The sequence below is a fragment of the Malurus melanocephalus genome, unplaced genomic scaffold, assembly GCF_030028575.1.
Source record: "Malurus melanocephalus ecotype Western Australia unplaced genomic scaffold, MMel_1.1 scaffold_51, whole genome shotgun sequence".
Classification (NCBI taxonomy): Eukaryota; Metazoa; Chordata; class Aves; order Passeriformes; family Maluridae; genus Malurus; species Malurus melanocephalus.
This window is the reverse complement of record NW_026623283.1, coordinates 2,936,950-2,961,467: the sequence shown is the minus strand read 5'-3', so window position 1 is coordinate 2,961,467 and position 24,518 is coordinate 2,936,950. Positions and strand designations below refer to the sequence as shown.

The 24,518-nt window shown below is 43.0% G+C and overlaps 1 long non-coding RNA gene across 1 annotated transcript; it reads left to right on the top strand.

The window, feature by feature from the left end:
* The first annotated feature begins 2,774 nt into the window (after nucleotides 1-2,774).
* LOC130573108 (uncharacterized) lies at nucleotides 2,775-23,008 on the top strand. Its single transcript, XR_008965295.1, has 3 exons — nucleotides 2,775-2,837; nucleotides 20,255-20,328; nucleotides 21,927-23,008. It is a non-coding gene; the product is annotated as an uncharacterized LOC130573108 (long non-coding RNA).
* The last annotated feature ends 1,510 nt before the right edge of the window (nucleotides 23,009-24,518 follow it).

Here is a 24,518-nt window from a genome sequence, read left to right as displayed (position 1 = left end):
TTTTTGCATGATTTTAAAAACTGGTTTTATTCTCCTGGTTGCTTAAACAAATATAAATCAGGAACAACTTCTGCATTCCAGAGGAAGGTTCACAAATGAAATAAATCCTCTACTTTGTTGGAGACCTGGGTGGAGGAGGACAACCATCCTCCTAAGTGCTGTGTTTGAAAGTGCACAGAAGATAAGATACACCAGCTGTGTTAAAACAAGCCATTTTCATCTCACACATACACCCTGCAATTCTACTTTTTAATTTCTAAGCAATCACACTGCTGGAATCTTTTCCAGCCATTGAGTAAAATATATGTTTGTCTTGCAATTATGTAAATAAGGTAAGTGGTTAAGATTTAGATCTAGAATAATAATGTTAACATCATTGTCCCTTCAATAAACAGCAAGGAGGCTTTCGATGCAATGTTGTTTTTGCTCTATGTGTTCCATGCTACAGAAAAACACAGGCTGACACAGAGATGATGTGGTATTCTTATCACATTTARAACAATATTTAGGCAGTGTAGCTCCTATTGCCTTTTGCTTGCGTTTGAAGGAAAGCCCTGCTCCATCAATGGGAATGTGTCAGAATTTTGTAATAAAGCATGCTGTGTAATATATTTAAACACAGTCCAAATTAATTAAAGTGTAGTGGACGTGAAAGATACATACTCAATGTGACATTTCAAATAGGGAGAAAATATGATAATGAGCTATTTCCATGTGTTGCCATCCTTCTGGTTAAATAATACTTCTGTTTCCAATAAAGCCACTGAGCAATAACATTCATTTTTGGAGTTCCACAGTGGTTAGAACTGATTGTATACAGGCTGTAATCATTATCCTAATTCTGCCCAGGAAACCCTCTCTCCCCACCATGGAGAAATTTGGAATAAAAAGTCTCATTCCAGGAAAAAGAATTTCCAAATAATCCTGGGCAACAGATCAAAATATGAGCTCCAAATCYGTTCCTTTTTCTTAATAAGAATTAGCACTTTGAAAAATGCTGCTCCGCAAGGAAATAATTGCATTAGTCAGCCTCTTGGCACTGGCGTGGGCTGGAGCCTTCTCTTAAAATGAGGCCCAGCCTCACCCTGCAGTGCATCCAAATCCCCCAAAGATGCAAATAGCCCCAAGACCCTTKGCTTTAATCTTACAGGCAGAAAACTAAAACATGGGACAAGAGACAGAAAGCGACCTGGAAACATAGCCTGCCTAATGCTGAGGCAGCTTTGGGTGAGACAGGCATCCTTTTGCGTGCTGAAGGGTAGAAACCAAAATAGGAACTGTRAATAAGAGGTTACTGTTTCCAGGCTATCTTTTCCTTAGGATGGATCTGGTCACACAGATACAGTGCCTTTAGCTGGCTGTACAGCCCAAAGGACTGGCAGTACCTGGTTATGTATTTGCCTCTTGACAGGATTGCAGTGCTGATGATCAGGACAAGTCCAATGCTCAGGACCTGACAAACACTAGAGAGAACGCTTTTTACTCCAGCTCTGTGCAAGAGAGAACTTGTATTTAGTGTGGAGAGCAAGTCTATGTGCCTTTCACTGGAGGGATTTTTTAGAACCACACCAAAATGTTCCCTTCTATTAAGGCTCCGATTTTCACCAGTGAAAAGGCTGCACGTCTTTGGTGAGGGATGAAAGACAAGCAGCACACATTATTGGATAGCAAAAGGGCAATGCTGGAGCCTTCATCTACAGGAAGAGAAACAAGCCTTGCCTGGTACCAAGACATTAAACCCCCCAAGAAACCATCTAAACTGCCCAGCACCCTGGAATTTACTGGGAGGTAGGTGTTGAAGTGGTTTTCACATTCCTRTATTGCCCTTATATTGTTTCAATTTGTTCTTTTGAGTCCTCCACCACCAGAACTATTTCCTTCCCAGCTGTTCAACTAGACCAGTKGTAAATAATGTAGTGGAGCCTGTAGTGTAAACTATGAAGATTAGTTTGGAACAGAATGGACAATTCATTCTTTTGTTCAAAGACTACCAAGAAACAGATCTGTGTCCTGAAATGCAGGAAGAGTAATTTATCTCCAAGATAGCTGTATGCAAAAGTTTGCATGTTAGCTCTGAAGAGTTCTATTAAATARCTGGGAACTGAGTCCCTGAGTGAGGTTGATGAACAGGGCAGGCAGTCAGTGCCCACCCCCGATCCTGCTGCTAATTGCTTTGTTGGCAGTGCATTTCAGGTGCTCTATATTCCTCCCTCTTTGGGCTAATATTGTTCCAATTGTTTTCTCCTATTCAGCTAAAGAACCAGAAGCAAATGCTCCTTTGTTGGCTGGYATTGACCTAATGGGAAAACATGATGCAGATGTAGCTTTCAGCCATCATCTGAGCATAGCAGGGGAGGAAGATACTTAAACCTGTTCATGTTAAGACTGAAGACAGGAATGTGCATGGGTCAGTAGGGAAAGCATGTGACCCCACGATGCAGAATCAGAGCTCRCCAGAGCCCTCAGCACCTGGTAAAATATGGATGGAGACAGACTTTGTGTGCCCAATCAAGATTGTGTGCTCTGTGCTTTAAATACCCGACTGTGGTGKTTTTTCTGCTTTTAGATTTAATTCTTCCGCTGCAGGAGTGTTCTAATATTGTGGTCTCGGGTGCTACAAGGTGCCTGAACAGAGATACCAACCTGCCTTGAAGATGGTTGCTTCAGAAAGAAACACAATGGATAAAATTCAGATCAGTAGGATCTAAGCTAACCTTACTGCTCTGGTGTGCACCTGTCTGMCTGGCAGCCTGGCAGTGCCCAGCAAGCACCCTGAGGAGTAGGAGTGCTTCTGGAAAAGGGGCTATCCTGGGCTGAAGAAGGCAGGTTATTCTCAGGTAAAATGTGCATGCCGTGTGTTTGGGACAGGAATGGGATAATGAGCCAGTAGTAAACCTAATGTCTTCTACCACCAAAGAAAGAGTTATTCAGGAAGAATTTGTAAATTGGCAGAGGCATTATAGATGTCAGTGTGCGATGTTTATGGCATTAAGGGCATGAGAGTTTAGGACTGGTCTGAAATTTTCCAGGGTGCTTTTTCCTAAGGGAGGATTATGCAGTGGTTTTGTGTGAGAGGACTCTCATCCTCATATTCAGTGTGCTCAGTGTTATAGGGGCATGTATGGATCTGTCCTTCCCAGTCTTTTCCTGCTTCCCAGTACCTGGGCCATAAATCTGAGATTTAAGTGCTGCATGCCCCTTTGCCAACTGCAGATCAGACTCTGGTAATTCCAGCATTTCTCTATGATTGTCCTTGTGAACAGGAGCTCCACTGTCTCWGGCTGAATGACAGTTGTTCCTCTGGCTTTGGTAGTTCAGAGATCTCTTCTTTTTACCAAATGGAGATTACGAAAAAAACCAAAACAACAAAACAACAAACAAACAAACAAACAAAAAACAACAAAACAACAACAAATAAAAAAACAACAACAAAAAAAAAAACCCTGAGAAACTGCAATATCTGTAATGGAGAATTGGGAAAACAAGACTTGCTTCTGATCAATGCAGCTCTCTCTGGCAGAGGGATGGTGGGAGTTGACTGAACAGCAAGAAGAGAAGATAGAGGGTTGCAAGGCACGCCCAAGAAACTTTGATGCAGCAAAGGACAGAGAACTGGTATAATGATGCATGGAGGGAGTCCCATGCAAGAGCAGAAATAACATAATAACATGTCAGGTAGCAAACCCACTTTGAGGAAGAACAGAAGCATCCGCTCTACAGATCAACAACTCAGAGAAATTAAAGAAACCAGCCCAGGAGAGGTTTAGACAGAGGCAATCCAGGTCTCTTGCATTATGCTTCCAGACTCTGCAAGAATGGCACTGCATGGAATAGGGCCTGTGGGAGCACAGAAGGCACCTGTTGGTAAAAACCTGTGCAAGAGAGAGACACAAGGAGCCAGGCAGAGCTGTAGGTTCAGAAAAAGGACGACTGAAGAGAAGTGCCAGGGCAGCAGTTGATTTGTAACCTTCTGAACACAGGGTAGGATCTAGAGACTGTGGTGAGGGTATAAAACGGGTGAGACTGCAAGGAAATAAATCTGAGAGAGGAATGGGAATAAATAGCACAAGACCTCTGGTAAATACGGGAGTGAAAGGACATGTTATCTAGAGAACGGGTAGAAAAGAGACAGAATGAGGGGGATTGCCTTTCTAATTATGGGTATCTGTAACTTTCTGAGATATAATGGGCAGAAGATGACTAACAAGTGACTGAGTCACAGAAACCATGTGACTGAGATTCTAAATTCATCTGCTAAGGGGCTTGAATATTCACACAAAGCTAGAAATTTTCCTCTAATACTATTCTGATGCAGGTGATCCTAAACCTCCTAGACCAAAAAAGCTTTCTAACAGCTCTTTGGAAATATCTATCTCAGTAAATCGGTCAATACTTGTGTTGGCAGGCAAGTAGATTACCTTATTCCTCCATTCCTGGTGGAGAAAGCCACTTTTGACCARCTAAATAATTGTCCATTTTTATCCACAGAACCTTCTGCGGGGAGCTTTAATTTGAAGGTTGTTTGAGCCTTTGCCATAGCAAGTTGGTGAATGTTGTTGCTTTGAGTCAAACAGTGTTCTGCCAGCCTTTGTAAGACAGTTTATTACCACTTACTATCTACTATTTRTAGGATTTTCGAATACTTGATGTTTCATTAAATAAGGAGAATGTGTGTCCTCTGTTTCAAGGTGCTGACTACTGGAAATCTTTGTTTCATGCAATATTAATGTGGCAAATATAGGTACAACCACCAAGAGAAGTTACTCATGCCTTCCACTCACCCTTYTCCTCATATGTGACTTAGATTCAGGAGCTGGTGTAGGTTAAAATTATCTCTTGTCCTGGCSACCATCTGATTAATCAGGTACAATTGAAGTATTTCAGATAATATGTTTAGGGGAAAGATACAAATGTAAAATTACACACACACGTACGCACACAGACACACACTAAAGAATGGAATACTTTATTTTCTTGATAGCAATTACTGTAAAAGTACAGTCTGATGGAAATTAGGATTAATGCGCCTCCCCCAGCTGAGCTGGAGTTTGTGTGTGCACAGTTAGGGAAATTTGGGCAGCAGTGAACTTTTGTGAGTACTGTTAGATTAATGAAGTTTCCCTTCTTTTGATTTAGCATTCTCTACTTGAGACCAGTGAGTTGACTCACTTCTCTCTTACCTTTTTGTCACGGTGAAAGAACTTTAAAACAAGCAAGCTGGCTACTGCGGGCAAATCTAGAGCAAGCAGGCTTTTAGCCTCAGGTCTGGGACATTAGTCACATGCAAATTGGTGATTATAAATCAGTGCCACCTGGCTCACAGAGCTGCCTAKGAAATCACAAATGAAAACGTGATTTTTAAAAGTACACAACTAATCCCTCTCTCCATAAAGAAACGGTCCCGACTTCCATGATTAGTAGCATTTTTCAGAGCAGGAACTGGACTTTTCCACAAGGTTCCCCTTGAAGGTCCAAGGAGCTACCCAACTCCTAATCCTTCATTAGTGCTCTTACATCCCTTTTTTATAACAGCTTGAGAGTCTCGGCATCTGGTGCTTTTATGAAACAGCAGAGAGGAGGTGGTTCTGATTCTGTTTCTCTGTAAAAAGTTTCACTGTCACAAATCCCTGGATGGTACACAGTGCTCCGAGCTTCTGCCTGCACAATAACTGGTTTTAAACATTTCTGTTTAATCAAGAGTGAAGCAAGTGTCAGAGATTCAATGTTCTAGATCAGCAGTTTCCAACACTGATACATCTTAATCAAGCAATTAGGTGCTTTTTTTTTTTTTGTTTTTGTAATTGTTTGGTATTTTCCAGGCTGAAGTAGGGAACAGATTTGCTGCTTTGCTCTGATGACTGCTAGCAGCAGTGTTTGTTGTTAACAGAGACATGTACACCTAACCACCAGTTGGCAGGTGTTAACACTTTGTTACTCGCTATTCCCACATGCTGAGGATTGTGGGAAAGCTGTCAAGCTCTCTGTCTTGTGTAACACTCAGCTTTTACAATAACAACAACAACAACATCAACAAGCTCTGAACAAATTCAGAAGCTCTGTAGGAATGCAGCGAAGCAGAACTAGCAAGGGAAGCAATAGGATGGATTCTCCTGGCTTTGATGGGAGCTAATATGAGGCTTTGGAAAAAGTTTGAGGTATTTCCTTATCTTGGCTTGGRAACAAGTAGATGGAGGCTGAGTGCTCTTTTTTATTATTATTTTTTCTTTCTTTTTGAATTTGTGATATGGTCTGATGTTTAGAAGAAACCAAGAATGCATTGCATGTGCCCCAACATTTCTACTCTGCCTCTGACATTTGTACTCACCTGTATTCAGGAAGGGAAGCTATAAATACAGCATGCCAACAGAAAAAATAACACAGGAAAGGATTGGAATGCTTTGGGCTTTTGTTTTTGAGGTTTTTTTTTTGGTTTTTTTTGGGGGGGGTGGGGGTGGAGGTGGTGACTGGTAAGCCAGAAATGAGAATTTCTGGTGAGMCCAGATGTGCCTAGAAGAGAAGGCCATCTGTAAATTTTAAATATTATTAAAATACTTCTTTTTCACTTTTAGTTGCTGTCATCCAGGTGCTCACACATACTCTGCCTTTGCAGCCACAAGGTCATAGTTTTATAGTTGAGTAATCCAAAGGAGTGATTTATTACTGAAGAAGTGAGCTTTGATGGATTTTTGATTTACATGAAGACAGTAAAGAAGGAGTGGGAGGGTGGGAGGTGCAAGGCAGCTGCAGAGTGGAGTACAAAGCAGAAACTCAACAGAGCAAGTGGGCCAAAGAGTGCGAGGGCTTAGATGAGCAATCAGTTTATATGACTGATTTTAATAGTGCCGCACTGCATAATTGAACTCCTTCCTCCCAAACTGCATTGTACTGATCGTTTCTTGAACCTGCAGAATTATGCTCTGAGTGAGGAGGGGTTTCATGCATTTGCTTTTTGATAAGAATGCTTCAGATGAAGGGAGGATGATCAAAAGAGTCTTCATKGGTTTTCTGGCAGGTAGGCTTTGGCTGGGCTGCCTTTTGAGCACTGTTCCAAGTTTGGGGTCGTTCTCCAGTTCACCCTGCACCCAAACTGAACTAGGAAAGAAACTTATCCTTRCCTTATGGATGGGCTGGAGTCAGGATAGGGCATTTCTGGAGACAGACCCATGCTGACTTGGATCTGCCAATGATTGTCCWATTAAACATGAGGAAATGTTCCCTGACAGGTGGGACTTGGCCAAGTTCTTTCCTGGAAAGGTTCCTACTGCRTGACAAGGAAGCTTCATGGGATATGGAGGAGGCTGAGCAGCAGGTTCTTAACAATAGGGTTGCACAGTCATATTTTAGTGGCCTGACCCCAGATCTGTGTTACACAAGGCTGTGTTAACATGGCCTTGAAGAGACTGGGACTTCTAAGGTAATTTTAATTCTGGAATKCAGGTTTGAGGTTAGTTAAAAGTTAGGAGTTTAATAAAGTGGGAGGTGCAAGACAGCTGCAGAAATGAATGGATGAAATCCCCTGGACTATGTTTTGGATTGGGTGGGATTCCAGTGGTATTTCTCAGCTTCTCAGGTCCCTGAATCTCTGAAGTAAACATGTTTTTTCATAGAGTTAGCATTATTTTCTTGACATGAAAATCATCTCTGTACCTATGCACTGCTTTAAAAAGCCTACCTGCTTGCAGAGCCACCTCCTGCAAGCTGGTTCTGAAAACACTGCCTGCCAAACTTGGGAGTGAGAGGGAGGTACTGGCTTGCATACATCTGCAGGATATATTGCCTAACTTCAGATTTCTCTTAAAATTTTATTTGCTCTTGCTTGGCCACGGGAAGCCAGTCAGGGGAGTCACTGACATTGGTAAGATCAATATATAGACCAAATATTGATAAATATTTGTGTGTAGGCATGGTCCTGAATTTGTTCCTGTGCATATTAAGGGATACTTTTGCATTTCAAAAAGCCTAGAGAGAAAAATCTTGTCACTTAGGGAAGCCATGGGGTAAATGAGAGAAGATTGATCATTTATGGATGGGATTCATCAGGTGGGTTTGACTTCCACCATGCATACCCTCTGTYGATTAATTAGTTTGTGCACTGGTTGTCTTTTTTTTCAGTGGGGACACAGAGTGTGATGTAGACTTTTGAGGGTTTGTTTCTGAGGTGCTTAGGTGAAAAATAAGTGATTTAGTGCAATGAAATTGTAGATTTGATTTCAGGGTATGGCTACAGGCTACAAAAGATCAACAGGCAATAAGAAGGTCCCTTCTTGAGACTGGAATTCTGTCCTTCCAACTGGAGGCCAGGCACAGGTGTGAGCACAGCCCCATCCACYGGCACAGGGAAAAATGAGTCATCCCATTTACATGATGGCTAAAACACTTCACTCTGCTGTGCTGCAGCTTGGAAAAGGTGCTTGCAATCCTCTGTGTGTTCTTCTGTTGGGGGTGAGATCTCCCTGAAACGTGGCAGTGGCTTTGCTGGGATTATAAGATCTCCTCTGCAGTTGCTTGTACTGTGGAGGTGCCTGGAGGACTCAGATAGGCCTGCTTTGGGCTGTGAACATACCCAAAGTCAGCTCCTCCTTAAGGATTAGAGCTCCTGTGCTGATCCTGCAGACACGAGACCTATTGCTTAAGCTACTTGTTTGTATGAATTATCTGAAGRACTWCAGCTGAGYTTCGTGACTTCTCAGCACCTTAGCTGCCCTAGTTTGAGCAAAGTTATCAGCATTYTGCAAGGGGATTCATATTTAATTTGGATCTTTTGATCTCCATAAGCAAAACAAAGAAGAAAAGATTTCCTGAACTTCTGGCAGGATTCCTACACTTTCTTTTTTCTTTTCTTTTCCTTCTTTAGCAAACTTCATTTGTTTCTCTTTTTCCTTCTCCTTTTTCCCACCCCACCCAGCCTTAAACAGTGCCGGGAAATTCTGAACTTACCCAGCTGTACTGTCTGAGGAAAGCCAAGTTATTTTTTTCCATGCATCAAAATTATAATAGTTGGAAATTACTTATTAACTCTCTGAGTTTCCCAGAGAGAGCACATCAGAYACTTAACTGATATGCCCCTTGTACTTAGACAAAAGGCCAAAGGTTAGGGCAAGTGGATACACGTGACAACTTTACCCAAGTCCTTGAGGAATTCCCATTGACTAAGTCACAGTTTCATCCTTTTTTTTCCAAGTGAAAACAATTAACATGGCTCAAGTAAAATGGGTAAAGTTATTTTCATTGCAGCCCTCTTCCTCTTGCAAACTCTGCAGTCTGTGGAAAGAGAAGATATAGTTGTTACTCAAATGGCTGTCTTGCCTCAGAGCATGCAGTGATCACCTCAAATAGCTCACCTCAAATTGGTTCATTGCTTGGGAACACACATTAYGAAACTGATTTATATGTTAGCAAATGGATCAAATAAACATTTCCTTGTGTCTAACCACCGCTCCTATGYTGATGACAAAAATGTGTTACGGATGTTTCCATGTCACTTCATAGCAGTGTGACTTTTTTCTTGCTACTCTTACACGAAGTTCCAAAACACTGCTGYTCTGTGGGTTAGTACTCTTTTGCTCTGCTAGCAAGGGGAAAATGTTTGTTTGGACTGGCAGGAAATCAGTGTTATTGAATTTACTGTGCTTTTTGGTGGGCACATTACACGTTGTGGGCTGTGGCGAGTGATTACTCGGTGTGTGTAATCCTGCAGCGTTCATGAGCGTTCACACCCACGTCACGATGGTGAAACCATTATCAATAAAAACATTGTGACCTAGAACTAAGTATTATTACGTCTGGAGTTTTCAGAATGTCTGGGGAATGCTCAAGCAACAAAAAATGGTGCACCAAAATAGAATTCTGCATGAGAAAGCCTCCAGGCTGCAATAATATTTCCTCAGCCACCCTCGCTGTTGGGCCCTTCCTGGCAGAGCTGGACCACATCCACAGGTCATGTTGACTTTTTCTGGATTGATGGTGTTTCAGCAGCTGTCCCCTGCTGCTTTCAGGAAGCCAGGTTTGGAGCCATTAGGTGAAACAGCCCTGTAAGATTAAAAACAAGTGCCAGTACCTGGCATGAGCTGCGGTATGTTTTTATGTCTTTCTGAAAGAACAGCATCCAGGAGCATATATTGTGCCTGTACCCATGCCTGGGTGTGTGAGAGGACTCCATAGGAAGAAACATGGAATTAGGGAACAAATTTGAGGCAAATAGGTCTCTAGATCCCTTGCTTTTCTGAYCCCATAGGGACCTCCAGCTGATGTGTGTAACTCCCAAGTAAGTTCCCAGCTGTTGCCTTGTGACTGTATGGGTTCCTTGCTGGGATGGGATCTGTGCCCACCCTAATGCACTGCTTGCAGTGTTGTGTAGGTTTCAGGATAGTATTAGAGAAGAAATCCAATAGGGGTCTGAATTTTCCCGGAAGAGGCAAATTAGTGAAACTTGCTGAACCTACAATAATGCCTAAGAAATCTCTCCCTTTTCCTGTGTTTGTTTATATCTTACCTGCACTTCACTGCCCAGCTGGCAGGACTCTGAGCTGGGAAATAGTTTTTCGAAGAAGCAAGTCTGTGTTGCAGGACTTAGGGAGTCAAGGCATGGTCTTCTCTCATCAAAAGGTCACTCCTTGAGTACAGATGTTTCACAGGCCTTTGGTTTGATACCAATTAATTATGTGGATTTTTCAGTAGTTGGATCCTAAGTGGCAAATACTTGGATCCAGGTGGTAACTGGTACCGATAGCAGAAAGTGAAAAGCAAATGTGCTGCTTTTTTTTTTTTTCCTTGGGAACTTAAAAATTCCAATCTTGCTGCATTAAACTAAGTCATGCAGAAATGCTCCAGCTGTTCTTTGCACTGTGAAAGCCAAATTCAGCATTTTGATGGGKTTTTTTCCTTTGTTTTTGAGAGACTAGTTGTAAAACTATTTGATGTCTTAGGTAACCAAATCATACCTGTACTTTTATTCTAGTTATTTGGGCTTTCCTAGTTATTTTATTWAAGTGGACTCCTTCCAGGTCATTGTGTGAAATACCAAGTTTGCCAGGAGGTAAACTGGTCAGCCTTCTTTGCAGACTGGGATGTCCAGTAGCAGTSGCAGATTATTAGTCTTTTAGACTCCCTCTTCTTCTTTTTGAATACTCTGATGGTAGCTGAGCTCACAAGAATTTTGATCTAACGCAGTAAAATGCACCAACAAATAATTCCTGTGGTATGCATTCTGTTTCTAATAAGAGCTTTATTTGGTAAAAAGTGTGGTGAACCSTTCTCAGCTCCCTCCACTTGCAGGAAGAGGCAACCCTTATTTTAATACTCCTAAGGGAGAATCCATTGAAGTATTTTTTTTATTATTATTTTGCAAATTAGATGTGTCCTATTTTTCCTAGCAATTTTCAGGTGTGAGAATTCTCTGAAATGCAGACAATATTCATCATGGTGTTTTAATAAAGGCTTAAGTTATTATTTATAATAGTGAGTTTCCTGCCCCTCACTTGACTCTCAGTACATACAGGAGCAGGAGCACTGAGCTTGGGAACGCTTACCTCATGGCACTGATGCCTACAGCAATGCTTAAGCTGTGGTTTCTGGATTCAGGGTCAGAACAGTACTTGCTGTATGGAGCAGTTTGTACCTGAGCAGCTCCAAGGATTRACCTGGGCACTGGGTAACCTCATGCTACATGGGTTAGCCCCCTATCCCTTGAGTAGGCATGRACTTTCAGTGCTCAGTTCCTGCTGGTTTAACAGAGAAGAAAATTATCTGTGTCCATTATCAAATTATGTGGAGTCCTTTCCACAGGGCTTGTAATTTCAAAGTCATTCCTCTTGTTTCAGGGAAGCTATTTGAGGATTTTCCTGGGCTGCTAATAATTTTAATCTAAGCCTTTTTAACTTAAAAGTTAATCAGCTCTCGTAAGGCTAGAGCCAGGTGACTGGTGAAGGTCACAGCAAAGGGACAAGTGCAGCATTATCCAGCCTGTTATCAGTGACTGCACCAGGTACAGTTCAGTACCTGACCGTGTGACAGCACAGCAGMATGTTTTGATCTTCATTTTGTCACTTTTATTGGGTGGCCTTTCTCATGTCTCTCCCTGCCTCTGGTCTTATTAACTCGTGAGCATGGAATGGACTGGCTGAGATATCAAACGACTGGGTATTTTAGATGAGCAGAACCATAAAGCAGTTTATAGCAATTCAAAGAATATGGAGGCATTTGCACTTTCTGATACCACCTGCTTTGTGTGCCAAAGATTGTAATGGTAACAAAAAACTTACAAGCCTCAGGAGGGGAAAAAAAAGCCTTTTTGTGGAAAAAAAAATTAAAGAAAAGGGAACAGAAGTTGTCTTGGGATGTGAGTGAAACAGAAACATTGATTGTGAAGTGAGTGAGGTGGATCTAATTACTGTGTAACAAAACAAAGGAAGATGGCTTAGCAGCTGTTTAAATTGAAGATACTTAGCTCTACTGCAGTGCTATAGATTTSACTCTTGTAGGTAAATGTGGAAAATGTCAGTCCAGTTCTTTTTCTGGGATTTGTCAGGATCACAGAGATACTCATAGAGGAAATCATCAAATACTGTTATCTCCAGATATGTGTTAATAATATTCTTAATCTTCACTATATTTTCTCTTGGGCCTATATGCTGCAAGAATATTTCTTGGCATGCCTACAGATCTCTAATTGTTTGTGTATTTGGCTTGCCTCAGGCCTACTTTAAATGAATGTATGCAAGAATCTCTGCTATGTATGGGATTATTTAAGTACCATTACCATATCTGTGTGGTATTGTTTACCGTGTGTCATACCATTAAAAAAAAAAATGAAAAGATGCAGAAGGGGAATCCTGTCAAGTTTTTGATCAGTGATATACTGAGGAATCCAGTCAGTGATATTCAAAGGTGTTAGGGCTGCCTCTGCACACTTGAAATTCTGTTGGTAGAATAAATGTTGTTATTTTTTTCAGAGTTGCCTAAGAGGGTGTAAGACTGTGCTTGCAACTCATCTGGAAATGCCCAAAGTAGCCCTAAGCTACCTTGTCTGATAGCACAGAGTTGAACATGGACAGAAGTGTTGCCTCTATCACTGAGGGACACTTCCCCTCAGCTGATCTTACTGCTCATTCTGAACCAGAGCTGAGCTATTGTTATGTTTTGCTTCCATCAGCAGCCCTTCCTTTGGATCCCAGYATTAAGCATCTTGCATGAAGCTGTGCTTTATTTTTTCTGGAGGGCCCTAGGTGCCTCTAGAGATGGGTAGCCAGTGACTTGAATGCACCTGCAGCAGAGGAGATTGAGTTTCTGAATGAATGGGGAGACAGAGGAAGACACAGGTTAGGAAATTAGGCCCTCYAGACAGCAAAAGAAGTTATGAAATATGGTGCTATAAAAATTCTTCCGGGGGGTCCTCAAATGGTTGGAATGTCTCTTTTGTGGTTTATGACATTTCTGGCATGACAGAGAACGGCAGCCCTGTTTTTCAGTATTCAGGGTTWTTTATTGTGTGTCATTGTCTTTGAGCTGGCTGTTCCAGACTGGTACTTTCCTGTCATTTCCTTATTCCTGCACTGTTGCTCTGCCTTGCTGTTTCTGTGTGGAAAAATAAGACAGGGTGAGAAAAACGTGATGATGGTATTTGCCTCAATGGCACACTACAGGAGCCAGATTTCTCACAGAACTTTTGTGTCTGTGTAGCACCAGCCCTTGAAGCGGGGCAGTTGAGTGTGCAGGACAGAGCCTGCAGACATCTGGCTGGTCATGGCTGACACTCTGATTCAGGCACAAATGCAGATCATGAGGCTCAGTGCTGCACCAGTGGCACACTCAGTGTTGCTGTTAAGATACCCATCTGCACGGATTTGCCCCATAGACTGCAGGGCCCTTGGACTGCTAGCTGGTTCACCTGAACAAAATCATACCATGGTTAGCATCCCTGATTCAGCTCCTACTGTGTGCTCTCTCATGGGTCAAGCTGGGCAGAGTTCCAAACTGTTCCAAGCGGTTTCAGGGCTGTGATGTGCTGAGTGGCCTGGCCTCAGCCGTGCTGAAGGTCATTCATCTGCAGTCCTTTTGCGTATAGGAGGCTCCAGCCCTAAAGCACAGGGCAGACTTCCCCGAAAGCAGGGAGGCAAGCTAGAAGAGTGGCTGCTTGCCATTTCTTTTTGGTCCCTTCAGGTTAAAAATCTGTTTTGCACATGAAGAAAGACAGGAGGTCTATGTTGGCTGCTTTTCAAGAGACTTGCACTTTTCTTCTCACTTCTGCAGCAGGATTCTGCAGTGAGTTCTTTTCCCTTTCACACACCCTTGCCCCATCACAGACCTACCCTGTCACTAAAGTTATCACAAAGAACTTGTCACATGTCTCTCTGCCCTAGCCCCAGTATCTTGACCCACTCTCCCTCTACTCCCTCAGTTTTTGTTTTCCTCTTCTGTCTCTCCATTTCACCTCCTTTCAGGCAAAATCTGYGCTGTGTGGAATAGAGGCTGCGTGTGGGCTGAAAAAGAAAGTATTTAGACACCTCTAAGCATAGCGTGTCTTCTTGACAAATAGCCTGGTTATTCTGGGTGAAGAAAGAGAAACAGATCTGATTCTTAGCCATCCCCACGGAAGTCTGTGCCGCTGCCACACTTGAGGCAGTGCTCAGTTCCCGTAAGAGGAGCAGGTCGATGGGAAGGTTTCCGGGGCCGGGATCCAAAGCGCTCCCCAAGAGTCTCTGGGAGTGTCAGCAGACTCCTCAGTGAGCCAAGAGAAGGGCCCCTGTGCATCACTGAGCTGGCTGACGGCACCTCTGAACTATGCGTAGGATCAGCTGCTGTCACACGTTCAGCCTTCCTGTAAGCCCMGGGTGTTGGGCTCTGTCCACTCCCTCGGAGCCTCCAAAGGACGGGGCTGCAGAGGCGTTGGATCCGCCGGAGGCTGGTGCAGCTCCCTGCCGAGCACGGGATCTCTGAGTGGGGAAAGACAAGGGCAGGAGCTGTGAAAGAGGCTTTTAAATTTCATTACTTTCTTCCCATACCCTCTATCCTGTCTATGGAGAGCTCTTAGCAGACTCGTGGACCTGCACTGCCATGTGAGCCAAACAAAAAAGGAAAAGTGATGGAGAGTGAGAGAAAACCAAGGGAATCCATAAAAAAAATGCCTCTGCTACCTCATTAATCTTCAAATAATATATGCAAAACTTGGGCTAGCAAAGTCTCCAAAGAATAACATTTTTTTTGTGAGGTTTTAACAAATTAAAGAAATAAATTAAGTCAATAGCACAGCAGGCAAGTGCTCRAGCCCTCCAGGATTTGTATGTTTTACCATTGTTCTAAAAATAAACTGGGGAGAAAAAATTTTAAAGTCTTTCAGTTGAAAAATAATATTTGCTTTAAGTAGCCGTGTTTGGGTTTTGCTGCYGCACAGTGCTTCACCACCTTCCCCGGCCCTGAGGCTGACTTTTGGAAAAAGAAGGTGGAAAATAGGAGAAGCAGAGGTCGCAAAGCCTTGTGGTGGAGGGAGAGGCGTGCTGGGCGTTAGCRGGGAGGATGTAAAGCAGAAATTAAAACCCTTGTGTCTCACCCCACTGCGACTGCTGAGACAAGGCATGTGTTAGAGATTAGCAATCGGCTTACTGGCACCCTTAGGCCCAAACCAGTGGGAAAATTCCTGGCAGCTTTGGTCAGTCTTGGAAGAGAGGTGGCTGGCACCCTCCTCTCTCACTATGGTGWAGGCTGGTTGTTATTTTAATGAACAGAACAAGGCTTCCCAGGWTGCCAGAAATCAGAGGAGTCAAAAGCTGCTTTCTGATCTTCCTTTTCTGTGCTCCTTTTTTGTATTTTGCAGTGAAGTGACCAGAGTAAACAACATTACTGCTCTGTATTTTCTTCTCCCSTTAAACTGACCGCTTCCCCTCTCATCCCAGCTGCTACCTCCTAAGACAGGCTTCCASTGCCTCTCCTCCCTGGGCTACCTCCACTTCCCATCTGCTGCCTGCTGTCATTTTTTCCAGCTCCACCCAGGACTTGTCTCATCCTCTAGTCTGTCCCAGAATTGGAACAACTACTTTTTGGTCTGTGATCATTTTGATCAATGATCTGCAGATGAACAGCATTCTGGAGAGAGGTGTAAATGGTTGGGGGATACCCAGCTTCCTACTAAAAGTTGTCACTAGAAGAGAGGTATCATGAATTTCTCCTACTCCAGCCATTGCTCATGCTGAAGCTGCGTGCATACACATGTAAGAAGAAATTAATTAAAGGATGCCCTCAAAGTTGCAGAGGCAAGGCTGTTGTTTTCTCGCAGGTAACCTGCAMCTTTGACTTTAAATGCCCTGCTACCCACACAGATTCCTCAGTAGTGAGAATTGTATCTGTACATGAACAGTATAAGGAAACACTCTGTTATTCTGCATAGCTTTTTGTTGCTRGACCTCTGACACTTGTCCTTCCAGCCTCAGTTCCCATCCATCTAGCATTTCCTCAAGGGACCTGGCTACTGATTTTATGTAGATGACCTGTGCACGGAGCAATCCCACATGCACAGCAGGAATACACACACACACAGACACACACACACACACACACACACACACACAGTATCTTATACATGCACATGCATGACACTTTCAAGCCAGCAGATGCCAGAACTCCAGCTATCCCTGGCATCTTCTGTTGGCCCCTGTGGGAATGTTTTTCTGTCGTGGCCTTTAATTACTTACACTTCTGCTATTTTCCCCCCTTTCATCCCTGCCTTGTTTCGTGCACAGAATGGGCTGTGCTCAATTACTGAGCAGCAACTCAATATTTAGTTTTCTCCTTACTGCTCAGTGTGTGGCCCCCACCCTTATTTATGGCACAATATTCTAGTCCTTCTCTGATGACAAAATGGTTGAGTTTCTCATGAGCTTCTCTRTGCCCTMATCATTGCATRTGSATCTGTYGCTRYRCAAGTGCTTTRTGGTGGAACTTGTTCTGATACTTAYTGCCAGCCTCCTGATRGTGCCYRCTTACTGCTTTCATTCTTGGGATGATTTTAGAGTAGAAAAACATGGCAGACAAAGCTGTGTAAYTTGCTGTAAAGGGAGGTGGCTGTTTTGTTTTGCTGCTAGTGCATGTTCTGTTTTGTTAGGAAAGCTGGGGGCGAGCAGCAAGGTGTTTCAGTTCTGAACAGATGGGAAAACTGCCTCTTCTCATAAGGCTGTGGAAAGGACAGAAGAGCTTTTGCAGAGGGCAGTGTGGGGCTTGCCATTCTACCTGACACACCCTCAAAATTAGAGCAGAACATTTGGGAAACTCCTGAGCATGGCATCCCCATGTGGACCTCACAGAGCATCTCCTGGGAGCCAGCAGGAATGGTTCAGGACTTGGAGTTGAACACTGAAAATTGTTGTGCTTAGAGAAGGTTTGGGAGTTCCTTAGCATGTGAATACACAACAGCTGGGAAGATGAGGCAGGGAAGGAGTGGTGAGGACTGGGTTTTTTTTTTCTGTTCCAAGATTTGTGCTCTCTTTGCTTGCARTTGCCTGAACTCACATCCATGCAGATGCTGACCCCTTTGGCATGCYTGGGCAGCTCACATTCAGGAGAAGGTGTGAGAAGACCACCTTAGAGTGCTGGCCTGCTTAAGATGCTTGGCAGCAGCTGGATTTCTTTGGTCACATCTGCCTGTGTTGGACACTGTTAAATCCTGGTGGCAGTCCTTGATATGGGGCTCTGTAAAAAGCTTCTGGCTCTTGCTGATTACTGTGCTGACTTCTGAGTATTATGGAAGACCAGACTCTGCGTGCTGGCCTTTTCCCTGAGGAGAAAGGGAATACATTTGTCTCCTGTAGGGCTGCAACAACATCCACTGCCTGTACAGAAAGCCTGAGACCTTGTATGGTATTGGGCTGGAGTGACTAAGAAAGAAGATTCTTGCTGGGCTGAGGGTGACAAAGAATAATCCCCTTTTTCCTTCAGTTAGCTAGGCAGCAAACTGTTAAAGGTATTGCTGGTTGGAGAGGGCTGAGGCCGGATCAGGATTGAGCATAAACCCCCAGMAGGCCATGGAGAAGGTSTCTGGGATGGCAGYGAACGGTTTGTATGTGTGGGCTTAKGTGTGAGGATGGGTGGAACTGGTGAGGAGGCTGCCAGGTGCTAACTGAAGGAGATGTTTGTATACATCTATAATGTTTTATCAAGGTTCTCCTTTCCGTCACCTTAGGAGAATGTTTTCTGTTTTAAAGGTCAGCAGGGGTATCCAGTCTGAGACAACTGTTGGAGGTACATGACCTGATCCAAGTTTTCCAGAGTAGGTGACTAAACCAAGGTGTGTGTCAGCTTCCCAAAGTGTGGGAGACCCTTTAGTAGCTGTCATTTAAAACATGGGGAAACATATTTACGCAAATGATGTCTCAATTCCACCACTGTGGGAAAAAATAAATTTTTACTCATTGCCCTGGCCACTGTGGAGTGAGGCCCAGGCTCAGCAGAAACTGTGGTTCAGTCTCCTCGGAATCGCCAGCTCTCTGAGCAAACTCCATGTGACTGAAATGGAAGAATCTGTTTCCCACTGGGATTTAAAGCAATTTGTGCTGAGCCCTGGGAGTTTTCAAGCTTATCAGATTCTGAAATTGTCTTTGTTAAAACAGGAAGGAAGGTGATATAGAACATATAGATTTTGAATCGCTGGTCTGGATTTGCTCATCAAGGGAGGAGAGGGGAGATGTGCAACTAGTTTCGATATCCAGACAGCAATGTTTGTCAAGGGAGGGACAGATTCTTGTCGATTCTCCCGTAGCTCTCACCATGTGAGGAGAGAGCAGTTGTGCTCCCCTCATCCCTCTGATGGCTGTTTCTAACCTCGAGTTCCAAAAATCTGTAGCAAGAAGTTTCTGGCCTTAGCGGGAGATGGGAGAGGAGGTGGGCTGGAAAGAGGCTTAAAAGTTTATGTCACACTAGAAAAGTAATKTTACCTTTTGTTTCCTGTGGTGTGTACTAACTTAGGACATGTTCTCCAGAAGTGACCTTGGGATGCATGTGGGAAGCCAGGCTATTTTGAAATTGAGAAATGTTTTATGGCCAACAAGCTTAGAAAAAGATTCAAATTTCTGTTAAAAGAGAGCAGCTTAGAAGTTGTGACTGGTTTTGAACCAGAKCTTAAGCTCTGTAAACGGGCAGCTATGGGGTTAAAAAGGGCTGGTAAGGGATATTTCACATCTAGCCTTTGATTTGAGGCTGATTTCTTTAATGTAAAGCTGAAAWGATAGTATGAAGATGAAACAGTTGGAAATAAAAGAAGTCTGGCCAAATTTTTTATTTACACGGACCATGTAAATCTGCCTCTTGAGCTGTAGTTACTGATCTATTWTTACTTTCTTTGCTTCCCAGAGGCAAAAGTGAGCTCTATGCCAAAAAGACCAGTTTTTACAGCACTTACCAAAACCAACATGAGTTCCTCAATGGCCGATGTCACAGAAGTTGCATCTCTAAAATTGTTTTTTGTAAGCATCAATGTTGTGGAGAGAAAAGGGCCAACTAAACCCCMGGCCCTAGATAAGTTTGAATCTTTATCTAAACTTGAAATCATGTTATTGTGATCTAGATTTCTCTCTGCTTGATGTCTTTCCAAGATTCCCCTGCATTCATTTTATCCTTGACAGACTAGTGAAMATCTACAGGCACTTGTATCAAAAGGTTTGGAAAGGCAATAGCTGAACGTAATCTTCAGATAAATGCAACATACCATGGCCACATAAAAATGCTCTCTCTCATGAACACAAAAGTGAGGCCTATAGCTCTGAAAAGCTTTTGATTTAGATTTCTCCTTAGAGAGTAGTGAAGATCAAGTTATCACAGCTGCGATCCTGTAACGTGGTGAGCTGGGCTATGGAAGCTCTCAGGTGTATACTTGAGAGCTTGGCTGCTCAGATTTTGAGGCTTGTGTCAGGAATGCCCTGATGGGTGGTATGCTGCCAGGGCTTCATGACTTGAGCCTTCCCCAGATTAGCCAAAAGAGAAGAAWTGAGCTGCATATTCCACCCCTGATGCAGTATCAGCTTACAAACAAATGTATCTGTCTCTGCAGGGCCACATTCAGATGCACGTGTTGGTTCCTCAGTGCCAGATCCTGCTATGAACTCTAGCTCTGCATGCTGTTAGAAATGGCAGAAGGAGACAGATATCTGTATCTCTACACATGTACAAGATTTTATTCTTTTTTTTTTTTTGACTTGCAGCATATGCTTGTGTTTGCTTAATCCATAGAAAACTCACATACCCTTACATGATGTGACATGTATTTTCCCCACAGAATGCAACCCCTTGTTTTGAACTGGGCTGTATTTGTTCCCGGATCCTCTTCATTTCTGCTGCATAGATAGGCAGGTATGTTTGGTATTTATGATCTTTTTTTTTTCTTCTCTATTTCCCCTCGATTTAAAAAAAATCCCCTAGAAAACACATAAACACATAAATTCAGAACACATGCTCTATGTCAACTGTTTCAATTATTTTATCTCTATAAAGAGGGTGGAGGCAAACCCCAGTCAAGGAGAAAGGTGCATTGCAAAATTAGGGCTGGGGGGAGTTATGCAGAGATACATTTTTGACTGGAAAGCCCAGCTCAGAAATGTGATATCTGCATTTTAATGCTTGGGCACTGTGAGCTGCTGAGTGTGCATAAAGAAAGTTGAGAGCACTCTGCTTGCATCTGTGCAGTCACTATTTGTCCATGACTTTGGGTCAGGACAGGCTTCCAGATGATCAGAAATCCCACGCAAGTATGCTGTAACAGGAGACTCCGTTGGAGGGTGCTAAATTTCTTGGCATTCCACAGGAATTCAACCCCTTATAAAATACGAAGTTTGGGTCACTTTTTGTAAGGGGGAAGCCAAGCCCAAGCTCCTCAAGTCAGATGGAACCACTCCGTTGAATTAAAAAAGGAGTTGGGCTGGACCCATAAAATCTTCCATGCAGATGTGGCTGTTTCATTTGCTTTACCATCTCATGGATTCTTGACTGATCAGCTGCTGAGAGAATTCCTGAAAGTTACTTTAGTTTTCAGCACACCTTACATACGCCCTACAGTTCGTGTCAAAGCCCTAGTCTCTTTATGCAGAGGTGTYCCCCCATGTCCCACTGACTGTGCTTCAGCCTTGCTGTCCCTGGCCYTTTGTAGCTGCTTGCTCTATTTCAGGAACTTCACGAGGTATATAATTTTGTGTGTCTTCTGACACAACAGACTTAAATCATTTCTATTTTACCATGGTGATAATAAGTGTCAYCACTCCTTGTCTACCACTGGAGTCCTGATATGCGCTGCAAAGCTAGAGACAGCAAAACAAACCAGGTAATGCCCTAGSCTGTCATGTCCACAGCATAGAACACAGCAGGGCATTTCCATCTTTCAAAAGACCTATTCCTGAGGATTATTTATCGCCTCTTTTTTAGAAAACCTATTTGAAGGACAAGTGTTGCTGTGAATATCCTGTCCCAGTGTCTCATTTCTCTGCAGCTAGAAGATTCCCTTCATGTCCAACACAGTTGTCTTTGATGTAAATCTTGTTCCCTCTCCAGTGGCCACAGAGCCAATCAGTAACAACCCCTTATGTACCAAATAGGTGGGGGACCCTGTAACATAGATGTGTGCTGCAGTCAAGAGCAACCACAATCTCTGCCATATAATTTACATCYGTCCTCAGAGGTCTGTTAATCTCTGTATTTTACACCTCAGAGGGGTGCAATGAGGTACATTCGTTGGTATTTCCAGGGGCGCTCAGATACTGCACTGACAGAGGCTACATAAATGAACAGAGAGAGAGAGAGAGCAGGCATACTTTTATTAATCTGGTAAAAGACTGATATTTAACTCAGCAATGCTCCCAAACAGATGTCAAAGACTATGTTATCAGCATGTCTCTTATCTCTGGAATTTTGTTTTGTGCTGTCCTATTTTACTTATTAGTTTGTGGTTTGTTTTGCAGCTTCCTGGAAAGAGAATTTAAGGAACAAGAACAGAAAAAAAAAAAAAGCCTGATAGAAGTCATAACTGGCTCTGCCTGTCCATGCTATGACAGCCAACAAAATCACCTGCTGCTGATTTACAGATTCCTGGGAGATGTGTTGTTGAGTCTCAAAGAACTGGAACAAGGACAACTCGCTCAATTTGCTTCTCATGAAACAGGAAAATATATCCACCCGCTTCATGCTYTCCTAATTTAGGACACGTGTAGTGTGCAGTGATGAACTGGCCAACTGATTATGTTGCTGTAAATCTCGTTCCCCACCTCACAAAACACCCCTGATTGACCCCTGCTTTCATGACAGCTCAGTGCAGCATTCCCAGTCCACTTCTTGAGAGGGAGAAAAACCACATTAGCCACTTGCAAAAGCACTTCTGCAGAGAGAAAAACACAACATTTCCTTGGTTTTATTGCATTGGGCAGCCTTTTCAAGTTCTGCTTGCTTCCATTTAGATTGTGACCAGTATTTATTTTTCCCTTTTAAAACACAATAACTTAATTAAGAAACTAATCAGCAGTGTTGAACTGATCTTTCAACTCACCCCTATCACTGATGGAAATTTATGGATGTACAATACAAGAAAGATCCTATTATCTAAAAAGCTTTCTGCTAAAAGCATTTGGCATCTAAAAAGTAAGACTTGAAATTCGGCACTAAATTTATAATGTAAATATGTGAACATTATTTATAGAGTCMAAAATGTATCCCAACTGAATCTAACAAGTTTGTCTGGAATATTTATTAAAATAAAATTGGTACAAGTTCAAAGGATTTCAGAAGCGAATTGGATATTTTGGAGTCCAAAGGACACATTGTAAAGGTACTGTGTAACAGAGAGAAGTTTAATGGTCCAGGCTGCCTCTTCCATCAGTGGAGAGAGGTTGGCATGTTCCATTTTCTTAGGCACTTATCTTTGGATGGAAAYTTATTGGCTGATCATCTCAGCAGGGCATTAGCAGGATGTCTGTAGTTAGTCATTATCATCATCTGTTATTTCCAGTTYCCTTGGCTTCAGACCAAGAGGATAATTCTGAATACCTGGGATGAAGGCACGTAGAGCAGAAAGTGACCAGATGCCAAAAGGAGAGGCCCCTCTGTGCATTCTCACTCAGCCCCGGGAGCTGAGGCGTTGCTGGTTGTTGAACAGAATAGATTCAGTGGGGTACTCCTGTCTCCACCAGCCATGTACTGAGTGAATGTCAGCACCAGAGGACCTCGTTCCTAAGTCCTAAAASCCTTCTGGAGTAGGATTGCTCCAAGGTGTTCGTCCCAAGGTAGCCAAAATAATTCTATTTCTGGACACACTCAGCAGAAGAATTAGAGGTTCCTCAGTAAGTGCTCTGGAGGAGAATTGAGTGGCTAGAGGAGGGACAGAAGGTACCTTGCTCTTCGGCGTCTCCACTTACCCAGGTGGCACTGTGGCACCCAGCTGAGGGTTTAGATCAGTCCTTTGTCCTCCAATGGCTGGGACAGGTGGAAATAACAATTAGTTCTATCCAAAAGCAGGCCTACAATTAGGGTCTGATAGCTGGGATTAATGAGTGGCACATGAGARGCCTGGTTTTCTATGGCTTTGGATCTTGTTTCTGGATTATCCTGTGTATAAGAAGGTATGAGCTCTATTCCAAAGTTTGCCTGCAGCTGGGAAATTCCTCAAAGTGCTTGATTCTGGGGATTCTCTGGTGACTAAAAATATGGTGAAAGMGTTCTTAGAGATCTTTTTTGTAAAAAGCACCACAATTATTTCTTATACTGGCTTCTTATTTTCACATGATTAGTGTAATTTCATCTTTTACCTTCTAGTCCTCTAGTAGCTGGCTTGAAATGTGCCAACAGGCTCAAAGGCTGGGGTGGTAAAGCTTAGTGTATCCCTAAAGAATGGGCTGAAGACAAGAGAACGGACTGAGGGAGGTATGACATGTTAAGGACTCATGTGGAAAGAGCAGGCAATTCTTTCAGCACCTTGTGGAGCCCCCCCCAGATTAGCTTGCCACTGCCTACACTGCTGGAGTCTGTTGAGCTTGCACAAAGGCATGATGCAGGAATTAATATCCTCACACTTTCTGTTGCCCCATTTGCTTGGTTATGTATTATGTACTCCACATGAGATCTGTAGGGAAAAGAGAAATAAAGAYGAAATGAGAGGACTGCCATTTTTTTTCCAGGAAGAGCAGATTGCAAGACTGTGGCATTATTCCCACACATCTTGAAGAGTTTTGTGCTTGGGCTTTTTGCGGAGTTTTTAATTAATTTATTGTTTAAATAACTGTAATGAGAAGAGCCTCTGCCACACTGATTCTAATGAGGATTGCATGTGCTCTGTGTCTCTCTCGTTGTGGCCTGTATAATTTAAATATCTTAGCCAACATGTGCTGTGGCAGATTTCACTTATATCTGCTTAAATTAAAGCTTGTCAGTTTAGGAGCTAAGAAGCAAACAAATATTTGAGAGATATTTGACATTCACTGCTGAAATCATTGCACTAAATATCTAGCATCAATGACATTACTCGAGAAGGGTTAGGAATTCTTGCTGARTTGTACAGGCTGGAC